Genomic DNA, 17,301 nt, shown 5'->3' with positions numbered 1-17,301 from the left:
ACACCCGTAAGAGAAAAATCATTCATGACAGAGTAATAAGAAATAACCATTAAGATACAGAGACAGAAAATTCCAGAGAGAAGTCAGTCAAAGTTTGAACATATATGGATTGCCTCTCATTGAAGAAGCTGATGTATGCAAATAATGTTATCTTAATGAAGGAATAATGACAGAACTGGGGATTGCACCAGATGCAAAAGTATTTGAATAATCAACACTAAACTCTATTGACAAGTTAGGAGAGAATTCAAAGTGCTACATGTTAGGGTCAATATGTAGTCTTGGTCAGTATCATGAGGTCTTGCCATTAATGTAGTGATACTATGATGATGAACACTGGAGATACTACATAGTGATGATCATTATAGTCCATTAGCTTGTTACATGACCATCAGATTTAGGTTGGGTTTGGGTGTTAGATGAAGGTATGACATAGGCATCTACCAGAAGCATGTTGATTACTGACACATGTGACCCTATTGACCCAGTCACACGTAGTCCCTTGTGACCAGGTGGTGTGTGTGACTAGGTCACAGGATTACGTCTCACCCATGCTGCAGAACCGGGCGAAATATGAACATATTCTACACTAACGCTAAAAGTATGGAACTAAAATGCTTGCTATCACGATAGTATCAGAGACCTGGGTAAATTCCAGAAAAAGACAAAAAAATCTAACAGAATTGGGGATTCCAGGAAATGATATTTTCGTTAAAAAGAAAGACTGACTCCATAAATCAAGTGGTGGTGTTCTCATTTTGGTACACGACAGTTTAAAGGTTAAAGAGGTAAGAAAATTAGATGTCGATGCATACGATTTTGATTCACTGACGATAAATGACCTAACAAATGAGGAGTGCAAGAGTATCTATATAAAAAGAAAAGGGAATCATTGTGAAGAAAACGGTAGAGTTTTGTGTAATGACATCAAATACTTAAATACTAAACAAAGAAGCAAAATTTTTGGGATATCTTAGCAATCCCACCATAAGCTTGGATCATACGACAGGTGACCATCTGGGAAACAGGTTAATTGACTCAAGTGAATATTTCTTTCTAAATCAAATAGTCAGAGAACCAACGAAAGTCAGTGATGTATTAGATACAGAGAGCGATGTGCTGTCAAAGGACTGACCCAAGGCGTATGAAGCGTCTGGGGTAAACCAAGGGAAAGGGTCTGTGGGACCTGGATGTGGACAGGGAGCTGTGGTTTCGGTGCATTACACATGACAGCTAGAGAATGGATGTGAACGAATGAGGTCTTTCCTATGCTCCTGGCGCTGTCTCACTTACGCGGTAAACGGCGAACTAGTATAAAAAAAGGAAGGAAAGTTATGTCCACATACAACTACCTTATTAGTAAATGAGTTGACGAAGACATGCTAGGACAGGATCATAACATTGTCAAGTTCATTTTAAACTGCCAATTAGGTTCCAGAGAAAATAACATGACATATTCTTTTAGACTTGCTGACTTCAAGAAATTACGTCGTTATTCAGGTAAAGTAAGCTGCATGAGACTCTCAGATGTGCATACAGTTGAAGTAAAATAACTACAAGAGTACATTGCTTCCTCTTGTATGAATATCCGTCCATAGCGTGGGAGTGGGCAGATTAGAAAGGGTAGTGAGTGGTGGGATGAAGAAGTAAGATTATTAGTGAAAGAGAAGAGAGAGGCATTTGGACGATTTTGCAGGGAGAAAATGCAAATGAGTGGGAGAGGTATAAAAGAAAGAGGCAGGAGGTCAAGAGAAAGGTGCAATAGGTGAAAAAGAGGGCAAATGAGAGTTGGGGTGAGAGAGTATCATTAAATTTTAGGGAGAATAAAAAGATGTTTTGGAAGGAGGTAAATAAAGTGCGTAAGACAAGGGAGCAAATGGGAACTTCAGTGAAGGGGGCTAATGGGGAGGTGATAACAAGTAGTGGTCATGTGAGAAGGAGATGGAGTGAGTATTTTGAAGGTTTGTTGAATGTGTTTGATGATAGAGTGGCAGATATAAGGTGTTTTGGTCGAGGTGGTGTGCAAAGCGAGAGGGTTAGGGAAAATGATTTGGTAAACAGACAAGAGGTAGTAAAAGCTTTGCGGAAGATGAAAGCCGGCAAGGCAGCAGGTTTGGATGGTATTGCAGTGGAATTTATTAAAAAAGGGGGTGACTGTATTGTTGACTGGTTGGTAAGGTTATTTAATGTATGTATGATTCATGGTGAGGTGCCTGAGGATTGGCGGAATGCTTGCATAGTGCCATTGTACAAAGGCAAAGGGGATAAGAGTGAGTGCTCAAATTACAGGGGTATAAATTTGTTGAGTATTCCTGGTAAATTATATGGGAGGGTATTGATTGAGAGGGTGAAGGCATGTACAGAGCATCAGATTGGGGAAGAGCAGTGTGGTTTCAGAAGTGGTAGAGGATGTGTGGATCAGGTGTTTGCTTTGAAGAATGTATGTGAGAAATACTTAGAAAAGCAAATGGATTTGTATGTAGCATTTATGGATCTGGAGAAGGCATATGATAGAGTTGATAGAGATGTACTGTGGACGGTATTAAGAATATATGGTGTGGGAGGCAAGTTGTTAGAAGCAGTGAAAAGTTTTTATCGAGGATGTAAGGCATGTGTATGTGTAGGAAGAGAGGAAAGTGATTAGTTCTCAGTGAATGTAGGTTTGCGGTAGGGGTGTGTGATGTCTCCATGGTTGTTTAATTTGTTTATGGATGGGGTTTTTAGGGAGGTGAATGCAAGAGTTTTGGAAAGAGGGGCAAGTATGCAGTCTGTTGTGGATGAGAGAGCTTGGGAAGTGAGTCAGTTGTTGTTAGCTGATGATACAGCGCTGGTGGCTGATTCGTGTGAGAAACTGCAGAAGCTGGTGACTGAGTTTGGTAAGGTGTGTGAAAGAAGAAAGTTGAGAGTAAATGTGAATAAGAGCAAAGTTATTAGGCACAGTAGGGTTGAGGGTCAAGTCAATTGGGAGGTAAGTTTGAATGGAGAAAAACTGGAGGAAGTGAATCATAGAGTCGGGGAGGGGGCGAAAATAAATTCTGGGAGCGTTAAAAAATGTTTGGAAGTCGAGAACATTATCTCGGAAAGCAAAAATGGGTATGTTTGAAGGAATAGTGATTCCAACAATGTTGATGGTTGCGAGGCGTGGGCTATGGATAGAGTTGTGCGGAGGAGGGTGGATGTGCTGGAAATGAGATGTTTGAGGACAATATGTGGTGTGAGGTGGTTTGATCGAGTAAGTAATGTAAGGGTAAGAGAGATGTATGGTAATAGAAAGAGTGTGGTTGAGAGAGCAGAAGAGGGTGTTTTGAAATGGTTTGGTCACATGGAGAGAATGAGTGAGGAAAGATTGACCAAGAGGATATATGTCAGAGGTAGAGGGAATGAGGAGAAGTGGGAAACCAAATTGGAGGTGGAAAGATGGAGTGAAAAAGATTTTGAGTGATCGGGGCCTGAACATGCAGGAGGGTGAAAGGCGGGCAAGGAACTGAGTGAATTGGATCGATGTGGAATACCGGAGTCGACGTGTTGTCAATGCATTGAACCAGGGCATGTGAAGCGTCTGGGGTAAACCATGGAAAGTTGCGTGGGGCCTGGGTGTGGAAAGGGAGCTGTGGTTTCGGTGCATTATTACATGACAGCTAGAGACTGAGTGTGAACGAATGGGGCCTTTGTTGTCTTTTCCTAGCGCTACCTCGCACACATGAGGGGGGAGGGGGTTGTTATTCCATGTGTGGCGGGGTGGCGATGGGAATGAATAAAGGCAGACAGTATGCATTATGTACATGTGCATATATGTATTTGTCTGTGTGTGTGTATATATATATATATATATATATATATATATATATATATATATATATATATATATATATATATATATATATATATATATATATATATATATATATATATATATATGTTTACGTTGAGATGCATAGGTATATATTTTTTGCGTGTGTGGACGTGTATGTATATATATACATGTGTATGTGGGTGGGTTTGGCCATTCTTTCATCTGTTTCCTTGCGCTAACTCGCTAACGCGGGAGACAGCGACAAGGCAAGATAAATAAATAAAGGTGTAGGTTGTGGAGGGAGGAGCCATGTTGGATAAGAGGAAAAAAAAGATATAATTTAAAGTTAAAGAAGAGCTGACTGGATATCTCGGTCAAGTGGAGTAAATTACGATCGTGAAATATACCTCAGACTGGACACAAAGTGTTTTACGAAAATCAGGAACAAAGAATAAACGTTGACAAAAGAATGTCGCACAGTATGAAAAATAACCCCCTAAGAATTCTTTAAATATGCTCAAAACAAGAACAACAAAAAAAGTCATGGACAGATACTTCAACTCTGTGTTTACCGTCGAAAATTCGTCCGATATACCACTAACACATAACGTATTTCAGGTCACAGAAAATGATAAATTGGACACTAAGAACAATGAATGCCACGTAGCTATTAAACATCTAGACAAACTAAATCCGAACAAATTACCTGGTCCAGACCATATCTTTTCCAGAATACCGAAATAGCTTTTCCAGTCACCAAAATGTTTAACAAATCGTTGCAAGACGGGAAAGTTCCAGACGACTGGGAGCTAGATAACGTAACATCAATTTACATAAACGGTGAACGAAATATCACTTCGATCTACCACTCCACTAGCCTCATTTCCATCCTAAGTAAAGTATTAGAAACAATAGTTAACGACAGGATCGTGCAATTCCTAGAGGAAGAAATATTAATAACCAACCATCAACATGATTTCCTGAATAAAAGTTCATGTTTAACTAAACTGATCGAATTTTTCAAGTCTTGACTATGACAGCTGGGACTCCAAAATATCCTTTGATTTTATATCCTTAAACTTTCTTGAAACTTTTGATAGAATACCACTAGAAATATCACAAACTAGAACTGAAGCTCACGACATAGAGGATCGAATCCGCGCGTGGATAGCGGATAGCCTTCCCCAACGGAAGCTGATTGTGTTAAATAGGGGAAATCTCTGACTGGCTTCATGTGTTTCGTGCAGTTTCACAAGGCTCAGTCCCAGGATTCTTCACATAAGAGACCTAGAGACAGGACTCCCCGACAGAATCTCAAAATCTGCCGACGACACAAAATTGGACAGCTTAGCCAACTCAAAGGAAAACTGCCTGAAGGATGATGTGGGATATAGATAACCAGATATGTACAGTGGACACAGACATGGCAGATGGATTTCATTGTCGGTAAATGTAGAGGTGTTTGCTTCGGTGCCGTTAATACAAATAATGAGTATAAAGTCCTTGGTAAACCTGCGCAAGAGGATGGCGGAGAAAAGGACCTTGGATTGATTATCACTGATGAACTTAGATATGTTAGATGATGTCTGACTGCATACAAGTAAGCCTAGAGGATGTTAGGTTTCATTAATTCGAATCATAAACTACAAAACAAAGCTTAGCTGCATACAATTAAACCAATAGGATAGGATATTTTTCATTTACAATGCTTTGGTAAGATCTCATTTGGAATACGCCATTCAGTTCTGGTCACCGAACATGATCAAAGATAAAGAGAAGCTTGAACAAATTGAAAGAAGAATAATCAATTAATCCCTTTAATCAGGAAGAAGGCTAATGAGGAGAGACTTCAAGATTTAGAATCATTTTCTCCAGAGGAAAAAGTGCATATTCGAAGAAACCTGATAAAAGTGTTCGAAATACATATTTCTATAACATATCATACGTCAATTGTTTCCCCTTAGACAGAAACTCAATGACCAGAAATAATCTTGTGAAGATAAAAGGAAGAGTAACTAGTAATATGGAAAGTTTTTTTCATTTATAGATTGGTGGGGTATTGGAAAAGTTTACGTTCCGAAGCAGTAAATACAAAGACCAGAAACACCTTCCAGCCGAAGTTAGACAAATACTTCACTAAAATGTATCTTTTTATCAGAATTCCGCAGAGCAGATGTCGTCAAACTGATAGGCAACGTTTACCAGACAACACCGTCCTATATAAAGTTTCCATGGCAACACTTTACCATTACACTGCAAGGCATTTTCTGTCGGCTTAGAAACACAATCTGTTTCTGAAGTACAAAACTTTGTTTTTTAAAGGACGCAAGTCATAATTGTAGAAACAGTGATAAACGTGGATGTGAAGAGTTGGTTTTGTTGCTCTGATGAATAATGTGGTACACAGGTATCTTGATATGTCCCAGTTCTCAATATGCTTTATGTAAGTGAATAATACAGTATTCACCACACATTCTGTCGTATCCATAATCTCTATATATTTACGTCTTAGCGTGAGATTTAACCAGTCCAAGTTGTCCCATGACAAGTTATGATAGTCATGGCTGTTGTCATTATTCAAGTGCTGCACATGGTTTATGCTAAACAGCACATGGATGCAACAGTCCATGAATATATGTATCAGACATATCAAAGACATTGGTAAGTTTATTCAATATTAGGCTGGATATGTTCTCAACACCTACAAACTCTAACATACGGTAAGTCCCTGGTCCCGGTCGTACCTAATGACTGGATATTCCAGTGCAATCATTCCTACAAACAGGTTCCTTTATTTACATCAGTTCCAACCCATTCTGTCACTAGTGTAACCTCATTGTATGGTTAGGATGGAAATGCAGTAATTATAGTTAAGGCACACTTTTTCTTACATGTTATTGCAAAGCTACTTATAATCTCCTGTTGTGTGTGTATATATATATATATATATATATATATATATATATATATATATATATATATATATATATATATATATATATATATATATATATATACATATATTTTTTTTTTTTTTTTTGCTTTGTCGCTGTCTCCCGCGTTTGCGAGGTAGCGCAAGGAGAATATATATATTATACATGAGGCCTATATCAAGACCCATGGTCATGATGTCCTATGATATGACCCCTGCGGGAAACGTCAGAGTGTAGGTCCCTTATCACCAACAGCAACACTATCGTGCTCAGTGATCATGGATGGATCGTACCGTCATGCCCAAGACTCGTACCGTCAGAGATCGTACCGCTGTGCGTCAGGTGTTGATGTAAATATAGGTAGACATCTGATCATCCTCTCATTTCATCAAATCATTCAGGAAATGCTACTCACTGTCAAGTCCAGCAAGAACTTTCTGGGTTGAAGTGGGTTCAGTTCCCAAGTCACACCGACGAGAAAAATATCAAATTTCAGACACGAAAGTGAAACCTTTAGACGGTCGGCGGAAACCCCAGCTCTCAATATCCTGCCAAGGGCATTCTCCTCCTGCCTCCTGATATCTTTTGGGCCTCCTGAGGCAAGTGAAGCGTGCTGATAACCACCTTCAGGAAGGTGGTACGAATCCCCATCACACGAAATAGAGATGAAAAAAAAAAAAGAAGAGAGGAGGAAATCATCGGATACAGAAGTGTTGGCTTGACAAGGCCATTTATTCGGATAAGATCTTAATACGGATGGTGTGAAAAGGCTCTCACAGATAAAGGGAATGAGAGTGGGTGGAAGAGGGCGCGGTGTAGAGAGAGAGGAGGTGCTGGAAGGGAAACATTGCTGGATGTTTTGTTGTTTGTATTGTGGTTGAGGGATTCTGGTAATTTGGGGAAGCTGTTATCTTATCTTTGCTTGATATCTAAACTTACTCTCTCTTCATTCATTCAGTCCACACTCTCTCTCTCTCTCTCTCTCTCTCTCTCTCTCTCTCTCTCTCTCTCTCTCTCTCTCTCTCTCTCTCTCTCTCTCTCTCTCTCTCTCTCTCTCTCTCTTCTCTCATACCACTAGACAACACGTAATTCTCTCCTCACTTTATTTTTAGTATCATGTTTTTCTACGACGTGAGTTAGTCGGTAACTCTGCCTTAAGGCAAAACTGGTACTCGTAGGTATATTGGCATACGTATTTGCTCCTCGCCCTCAAAAGAAATCAAATGAAATATCTCTCTTGAAAAAAAGAAAGAAAGAACACCTACATCACTGTCTATTTCAATGACACTCTCTCCCGGTCATCAGATAGGAGACCCTCAAGGCGAAAAGATGATTACCATGAACTCTCAGCTCCGGCTGAAGATCAGTTCCAGTACGACCTATACTGGCTGGCTCCTCACCTGATGTTCTGTTGAGCAGTTAGGATGGAGATACAGAGCTAGGACGTGCGAGGCTAGAGTTTGGCGAATGATGAAGGAAAGTGATATTGAGTTTAACAATTGAAGCGAGAGATCATAACGACTGTACATATTTATCAAGGATTAATAAATTCGATCAGAATTGGAGTCTGTAGGTGAATAAAGATGAGAGGTCGAAGGAAGGTATTTACAGACCTGGAGTAGACATGGAGAGCTTCGATCTGGCTCCTGATGTAGGTAATGATAGAATTAGGTCTGAATGAAAGGTTCCTCGTACGTTCTGAGGACGCACTAGTGAGCAGCTCGAAATCTGGTCGCGGCGATCACTCTACAGTAAACTCAAACGTTCATCTTCACTTATGGACTTTTCCAACAGAAGGAACAGAGAAGGGAGCTAAGTGAGGATTTTTCCTCAAAGGCCTGATCGGTTTTCTGTTCTTGATGCTACCTCGCTAAAGCGGGAAATGACAAATATTTATGATATATATATACCTATATATATATATATATATATATATATATATATATATATATATATATATGTATGGCGAGGTGGCGATGGGAATGAATAAAGGCAGACAGTGTGAATTGTATGCATGTGTATATATGTATATGTCTGTGTGTGTGTATATATATGTGTACATTAAGATGTATGGGTATGTATATTTGCGTGTGGGGACGTGTATATGTATACATGTGTATGGGGTGGGTTGGGCCATTTCTTTCGTCTGTTTCCTTGCGCTGCCTTGCAAGCGCGGGAGACAGCGACAAAGCAAACTAAATAAATAAATAAATACATATATATATATATATATATATATATATATATATATATATATATATATATATATATATATATATATATATATATATATGCATCGAAAGGACGAAGCTGGGACGCCATTTGGTAAACATATGATTGTTCAGAAAGTGCACGAGAGTGCACTTGGGAACCTTGTCGTGTTTCGTTTTCCCTGTGGACTCATGGGAATATCTTGATGTATGTATGTATATGTATATGTATGTATGTTATCCCTGGGGATAGGGGAGAAAGAATACTTCCCACGTATTCCCTGCGTGTCGTAGAAGGCGACTAAAAGGGGAGGGAGCGGGTGGCTGGAATCCTCCCCTCTCTTTTTTTTAATTTTCCAAAAGAAGGAACAGAGAAGGGGGCCAGGTGAGGGTATTCCCTTAAAGGCCCAGCCCTCTGTTCTTAACGCTACCTCGCTAACGCGGGAAATGGCGAACAGTATGAAAAAAAAAAAAAAAAATATATATATATATATATATATATATATATATATATATATATATATATATATATATATATATATATATATATATATATATGTATATAAAACAGAGGAGTGAACGTTAGAGAGAATATCCTCATTTAGCCCCCTATCTATTCCTTCTTTTAGAAAATTAAAAGAGAGGGGAGTGTTTGCAGCGCTCCGCTCCCTCCCCTTTTAGTCGCCCCCTACGACACGCTGGGAATACATATACAGATGTACATAATTCATACTTGCTGCCTTTATTCATTACCGTCGCTACCCCGCCAAACATGAAATGACATCCCCCTCCCCCCACAAGCGCGCGAGGTATCGCTAGGAAAAGACAACAAAGGCCACATTCGTTCACACTCATTCTCGAGCTGTCATGTATAATACACCGAAAGCACAGTTCCCTTTCCACATCCAGGCCCCACAAAACTTTCCATGGTTTACCCTCAGACGCTTCACATGCCCTAGTTCAATCCATTGACAGCACGTCGACCCCGGTATGCCACATCGTTCCAGTTCACTCTATTCCTTGCACGCCTTTTATCCTCCTGCATAATGTATATATATATATATATATATATATATATATATATATATATATATATATATATATATATATATATATATATATATATTTATGAGTTGAAGTTTAGTGAAATATGTTTTGATAACACAGATGGTACCTTAGTGGAGCATAAACCACTGATGTTAATTTTCTAAAGTGAAATTATGAAGTTCAGCGTCTGAAATAGGACACGGGGTTTAAGGCTTGGTAATAAAACAAAAGTTTCATAAATTGATCAGGTTACTCGTTAATGACCCAAACATTATTATCCGTAATTAATGCACCAATCCTAATTGGGGGAATCAATACACCCAGCGTTCGACCCTTATAAAGAAGCTGTGAGGGAGCTTGTTGTTGATGTTGGCAATGATCAGGTGATCAGACCATACACATGTAGACGGCACGATATTTGTAGAATGTTTAGCTGATGTTTTAAATGTTTATAGGAGACACTTGATCATGTTCCAAATGTTCAGTGAAAGTACTCAAGCTCTGTCCATGTAATGTCCTAAATCTTATGTTGGATGTTTATGAAAGATGCTCACTTAAGGTGATGGTCCATGTGGAAGATATTCAGTGTTGTATTGAATATTAACAGAAGATGATATATTTTGATTTTCATATTTACGGAAGATAATAATTGATACTAGGTTGAATGTCTGTGAAAGATATTCTATTGTTTCTAATATTTACGGAAGATATTTGATACCTTGCTGAGTGTTTATAAAAGACATCTACCTCTTTCTTTCGTAACGAAGAGGATATTCAGTTTCTCTTTGAATGTTAGTGGAAGATATCTATATTTGTTGTTTTAGATGTTTAAGATGTTGTTTTAGATGTTGAATTCATGCATGACATATTCAGTTTCGCTTTGAATATATATATATATATTTTTTTTTTTTTTTTGCCGCTGTCTCCCGCGTTTGCGAGGTAGCGCAAGGAAACAGACGAAGGAAATGACCCAACCCACCCCCATACACATGTATATACATACACGTCCACACACGCAAATATACATACCTACACAGCTTTCCATGGTTTACCCCAGACGCTTCACATGCCCTGATTCAATCCACTGACAGCACGTCAACCCCGGTATACCACATCGATCCAATTCACTCTATTCCTTGCCCTCCTTTCACCCTCCTGCATGTTCAGGCCCCGATCACACAAAATCTTTTTCACTCCATCTTTCCACCTCCAATTTGGTCTCCCACTTCTCCTCGTTCCCTCCACCTCCGACACATATATCCTCTTGGTCAATCTTTCCTCACTCATTCTCTCCATGTGCCCAAACCATTTCAAAACACCCTCTTCTGCTCTCTCAACCACGCTCTTTTTATTTCCACACATCTCTCTTACCCTTACGTTACTTACTCGATCAAACCACCTCACACCACACATTGTCCTCAAACATTTCATTTCCAGCACATCCACCCTCCTGCACACAACTCTGTCCATAGCCCACGCCTCGCAACCATACAAAATTGTTGGAACCACTATTCCTTCAAACATACCCATTTTTGCTTTCCGAGATAATGTTCTCAACTTCCACACATTCTTCAAGGCTCCCAGGATTTTGGCCCCCTCCCCCATCCTATGATCCACTTCCGCTTCCATGGTTCCATCCGCTGCCAGATCCACTCCCAGATATCTAAAACACTTTACTTCCTTCAGTTTTTCTCCATTCAAATTTGAATCCCAATTGACTTGACCCTCAACCCTACTGTACCTAATAACCTTGCTCTTATTCACATTCACTCTTAACTTTCTTCTTTCACACACTTTACCAAACTCAGTCACCAGCTTCTGCAGTTTCTAACATGAATCAGCCACCAGCGCTGTATCATCAGCGAACAACAACTGACTCACTTCCCAAGCTCTCTCATCCCCAACAGACTTCATACTTGCCCCTCTTTCCAAAACTCTTGCATTCACCTCCCTAACAACCCCATCCATAAACAAATTAAACAACCATGGAGACATCACACACCCCTGCCGCACACCTACATTCACTGAGAACCAATCACTTTCCTCTCTTCCTACACGTACAAATGCCTTACATCCTCGATAAAAACTTTTCACTGCTTCTAACAACTTGCCTCTCACACCATATATTCTTAATACCTTCCACAGAGCATCTCTATCAACTCTATCATATGCCTTCTCCAGATCCATAAATGCTACATACAAATCCATTTGCTTTTCTAAGTATTTCTCACATACATTCTTCATAGCAAACACCTGATCCACACATCCTCTACCACTTCTGAAACTACACTGCTCTTCCCCAATCTGATGCTTCGTACATGCCTTCACCCTCTCAATCAATACCCTCCCATATAATTTACCAGGAATACTCAACAAACTTATACCTCTGTAATTTGAGCACTCACCCTTATCCCCTTTGCCTTTGTACAATGGCACTATGCACGCATTCCGCCAATCCTCAGGCACCTCACCATGAGTCATACATACATTGAATAACCTTACCAACCAGTCAACAATACAGTCACCCCCTTTTTTAATAAATTCCTCTGCAATACCACCCAAACCTGCTGCCTTGCCGGCTTTCATCTTCCGCAAAGCTTTCACTACCTCTTCTCTGTTTACCAAATCATTTTCCCTAACCCTCTCACTTTGCACACCACCTCGACCAAAAGACCCTATATCTGCCACTCTATCATCAAACACATTCAACAAACCTTCAAAATACTCACTCACATCACCACTACTTGTTATCACCTCCCCATTTGCGCCCTTCACTGAAGTTCCCATTTGCTCCCTTGTCTTACGCACTTTATTTACCTCCTTCCAGAACATCTTTTTATTCTCCCTAAAATTTAATGATACTCTCTCACCCAACTCTCATTTGCCCTCTTTTTCACCTCTTGCACCTTTCTCTTGACCTCCTGTCTCTTTCTTTTATACATCTCCCACTCAATTGCATTTTTTCCCTGCAAAAATCGTCCAAATGCCTCTCTCTTCTCTTTCACTAATAATCTTACTTCTTCATCCCACCATTCACTACCCTTTCTAATCAACACCTCCCACTCTTCTCATGCCACAAACATCTTTTGCGTAATCCATCACTGCTTCCCTAAATACATCCCATTCCTCCCCCACTTCCCTTACTTCCATTATATATATATATATATATATATATATATATATATATATATATATATATATATATATATATATATTTTTTTTTTATTATTATACTTTGTCGCTGTCTCCCGCGTTTGCGAGGTAGCGCAAGGAAACAGACGAAAGAAATGGCCCAACCCCCCCCCCCATACACATGTATATACATACGTCCACACACGCAAATATACATACCTACACAGCTTTCCATGGTTTACCCCAGACGCTTCACATGCCCTGCTTCAATCCACTGACAGAACGTCAACCCCGGTATACCACATCGCTCCAATTCACTCTATTCCTTGCCCTCCTTTCACCCTCCTGCATGTGCAGGCCCCGATCACACAAAATCTTTTTCACTCCATCTTTCCACCTCCAATTTGGTCTCCCTCTTCTCCTTGTTCCCTCCACCTCCGACACATATATCCTCTTGGTCAATCTTTCCTCACTCATCCTCTCCATGTGCCCAAACCACTTCAAAACACCCTCTTCTGCTCTCTCAACCACGCTCTTTTTATTTCCACACATCACTCTTACCCTTACGTTACTCACTCGATCAAACCACCTCACACCACACATTGTCCTCAAACATCTCATTTCCAGCACATCCATCCTCCTGCGCACAACTCTATCCATAGCCCACGCCTCGCAACCATACAACATTGTTGGAACCACTATTCCTTCAAACATACCCATTTTTGCTTTCCGAGATAATGTTCTCGACTTCCACACATTCTTCAAGGCCCCCAGGATTTTCGCCCCCTCCCCCACCCTATGATCCACTTCCGCTTCCATGGTTCCATCCGCTGCCAGATCCACTCCCAGATATCTAAAACACTTCACTTCCTCCAGTTTTTCTCCATTCAAACTCACCTCCCAATTGACTTGACCCTCAACCCTACTGTACCTAATAACCTTGCTCTTATTCACATTTACTCTTAACTTTCTTCTTCCACACACTTTTTTCCAAACTCAGTCAGCAGCTTCTGCAGTTTCTCACATAAATCAGCCACCAGCGCTGTATCATCAGCGAACAACAACTGACTCACTTCCCAAGCTCTCTCATCCCCAATAGACTTCATACTTGCCCCTCTTTCCAAAACTCTTGCATTTACCTCCCTAACAACCCCATCCATAAACAAATTAAACAACCATGGAGACATCACACACCCCTGCCGCAAACCTACATTCACTGAGAACCAATCACTTTCCTCTCTTCCTACACGTACACATGCCTTATATCCTCGATAAAAACTTTTCACTGCTTCTAAAAACTTTCCTCCCACACCATATATTCTTAATACCTTCCACAGAGCATCTCTATCAACTCTATCATATGCCTTCTCCAGATCCATAAATGCTACATACAAATCCATTTGCTTTTCTAAGTATTTCTCACATACATTCTTCAAAGCAAACACCTGATCCACACATCCTCTACCACTTCTGAAACCACACTGCTCTTCCCCAATCTGATGCTCTGTACATTCCTTCACCCTCTCAATCAATACCCTCCCATATAATTTACCAGGAATACTCAACAAACTTATACCTCTGTAATTTGAGCACTCACTCTTATCCCCTTTGCCTTTGTACAATGGCACTATGCACGCATTCCGCCAATCCTCAGGCACCTCACCATGAGTCATACATACATTAAATAACCTTACCAACCAGTCAACAATACAGTCACCCCCTTTTTTAATAAATTCCACTGCAATACCATCCAAACCTGCTGCCTTGCCGGCTTTCATCTTCCGCAAAGCTTTCACTACCTCTTGTCTGTTTACCAAATCATTTTCCCTAACCCTCTCACTTTGCACACCACCTCGACCAAAACACCCTATATCTGCCACTCTATCATCAAACACATTCAACAAACCTTCAAAATACTCACTCCATGTCCTTCTCACATCACCACTACTTGTTATCACCTCCCCACTTGCGCCCTTCACCGAAGTTCCCATTTGCTCCCTTGTCTTACGCACTTTATTTACCTCCTTCCAGAACATCTTTTTATTCTCTCTAAAATTTACTGATAGTCTCTCACCCCAACTCTCATTTGCCCTTTTTTTCACCTCTTGCACCTTTCTCTTGACCTCCTGTCTCTTTCTTTTATACATCTCCCACTCAATTGCATTTTTTCCCTGCAAAAATCGTCCAAATGCCTCTCTCTTCTCTTTCACTAATACTCTTACTTCTTCATCCCACCACTCACTACCCTTTCTAATCAACCCACCTCCCACTCTTCTCATGCCACAAGCATCTTTTGCGCAATCCATCACTGATTCCCTAAATACATCCCATTCCTCCCCCACTCCCCTTACTTCCATTGTTCTCACCTTTTTCCATTCTGTACTCAGTCTCTCCTGGTACTTCCTCACACAGGTCTCCTTCTCAAGCTCACTTACTCTCACCACCCTCTTCACCCCAACATTCACTCTTCTTTTCTGAAAACCCATACAAATCTTCACCTTAGCCTCCACAAGATAATGATCAGACATCCCTCCAGTTGCACCTCTCAGCACATTAACATCCAAAAGTCTCTCTTTCGCACGCCTGTCAATTAACACGTAATCCAATAACGCTCTCTGGCCATCTCTCCTACTTACATAAGTATACTTATGTATATCTCGCTTTTTAAACCAGGTATTCCCAATCATCAGTCCTTTTTCAGCACATAAATCTACAAGCTCTTCACCATTTCCATTTACAACACTGAACACCCCATGTATACCAATTATTCCCTCAACTGCCACATTACTCACCTTTGCATTCAAATCACCCATCACTATGACCCGGTCTCGTGCATCAAAACCACTAACACACTCATTCAGCTGCTCCCAAAACACTTGCCTCTCTTGATCTTTCTTCTCATGCCCAGGTGCATATGCACCAATAATCACCCACCTCTCTCCATCAACTTTCAGTTTTACCCATACTAATCGAGAATTTACTTTCTTACACTCTATCACATACTCCCACAACTCCTGTTTCAGGAGTATTGCTACTCCTTCCCTTGCTCTTGTCCTCTCACTAACCCCTGACTTTACTCCCCAGACATTCCCAAACCACTCTTCCCCTTTGCCCTTGAGCTTCGTTTCACTCAGAGCCAAAACATCCAGGTTCCTTTCCTCAAACATACTACCTATCTCTCCTTTTTTCACATCTTGGTTACATCCACACACATTTAGGCACCCCACTCTGAGCCTTCGAGGAGGATGAGCACTCCCCGCGTGACTCCTTCTTCTGTTTCCCATTTTAGAAAGTTAATACAAGGAGGGGAGGATTTCTGGCCCCCGCTCCCGTCCCCTCTAGTCGCTTTCTACGACACGCGAGGAATACGTGGGAAGTATTCTTTCACCCCTATCCCCAGGGATAATATACATATATATATACATATACACATACACACACATACACATACATACGCACATATACACACACACACACATACATATATATACATATGAGAAATGTAAGAAACAATTTAGAAAACTGAAACTTCTAGCTTGAAATGAATGAAAAAAAAGAATGTCACATAATGGTTCAACCTCTGGCTATGGAAAAAAGGAAATGTATAATTTATTTACACAAACGTCAATAGCAGTTTTCATCAATTTAACCACTGTATCAATAAGCTTCAATGTCTAAGCTACATTTTTCTCCAATATATATATATATATATATATATATATATATATATATATATATATATATATATATATATATATATATATATATATATTTTAGATATTTTGTACTATACATAATCTCTTCTCGAAGTGTTCATTGGAGGCATTTAATTCTATTTTGCCATTTGTGTATTTTGGATCATCACCTCAATCCATATGCTTGGTAAATGATTAAAGAAATTCAATCAAGGAGAAAAGAGAGAAAACTAGGATAATTTTTCGTGCAATGGTACCGCTGAAACGAGTTTGAAAACATTCAATTTAACATATAAATCAGTGAAAAAAAATCGTGAATGAACTCATTTGTCATGTAAGTTATTTCAGTGTGACTCTGGTTGTATTTCTTATACATTTTTCTTTGATGAAAATTTTTGAGTGTTGGTTCATTACTCAGTGTCGTCTTGTCTTTGTGTCCGTTTGATGATAAAGAGTCTGTTATTGGGGTCACAAGTTCAATGCGTTACTTA

At 39.9% G+C, this 17,301-nt stretch overlaps 1 protein-coding gene across 2 annotated transcripts in view; it reads left to right on the top strand.

Moving 5' to 3' along the window:
* Lcch3 (Ligand-gated chloride channel homolog 3) overlaps positions 1–17,301 on the top strand; it is a 435,919-nt gene that overhangs the window by 389,567 nt on the left and 29,051 nt on the right. The gene's annotated exons all lie outside the window — the stretch shown is intronic.

Source organism: Panulirus ornatus, chromosome 17, assembly GCF_036320965.1.
Source record: "Panulirus ornatus isolate Po-2019 chromosome 17, ASM3632096v1, whole genome shotgun sequence".
Taxonomy (NCBI): Eukaryota; Metazoa; Arthropoda; class Malacostraca; order Decapoda; family Palinuridae; genus Panulirus; species Panulirus ornatus.
Note: the sequence above shows the minus strand (reverse complement) of the source record. Positions and strands in the feature narration are given on the sequence as shown.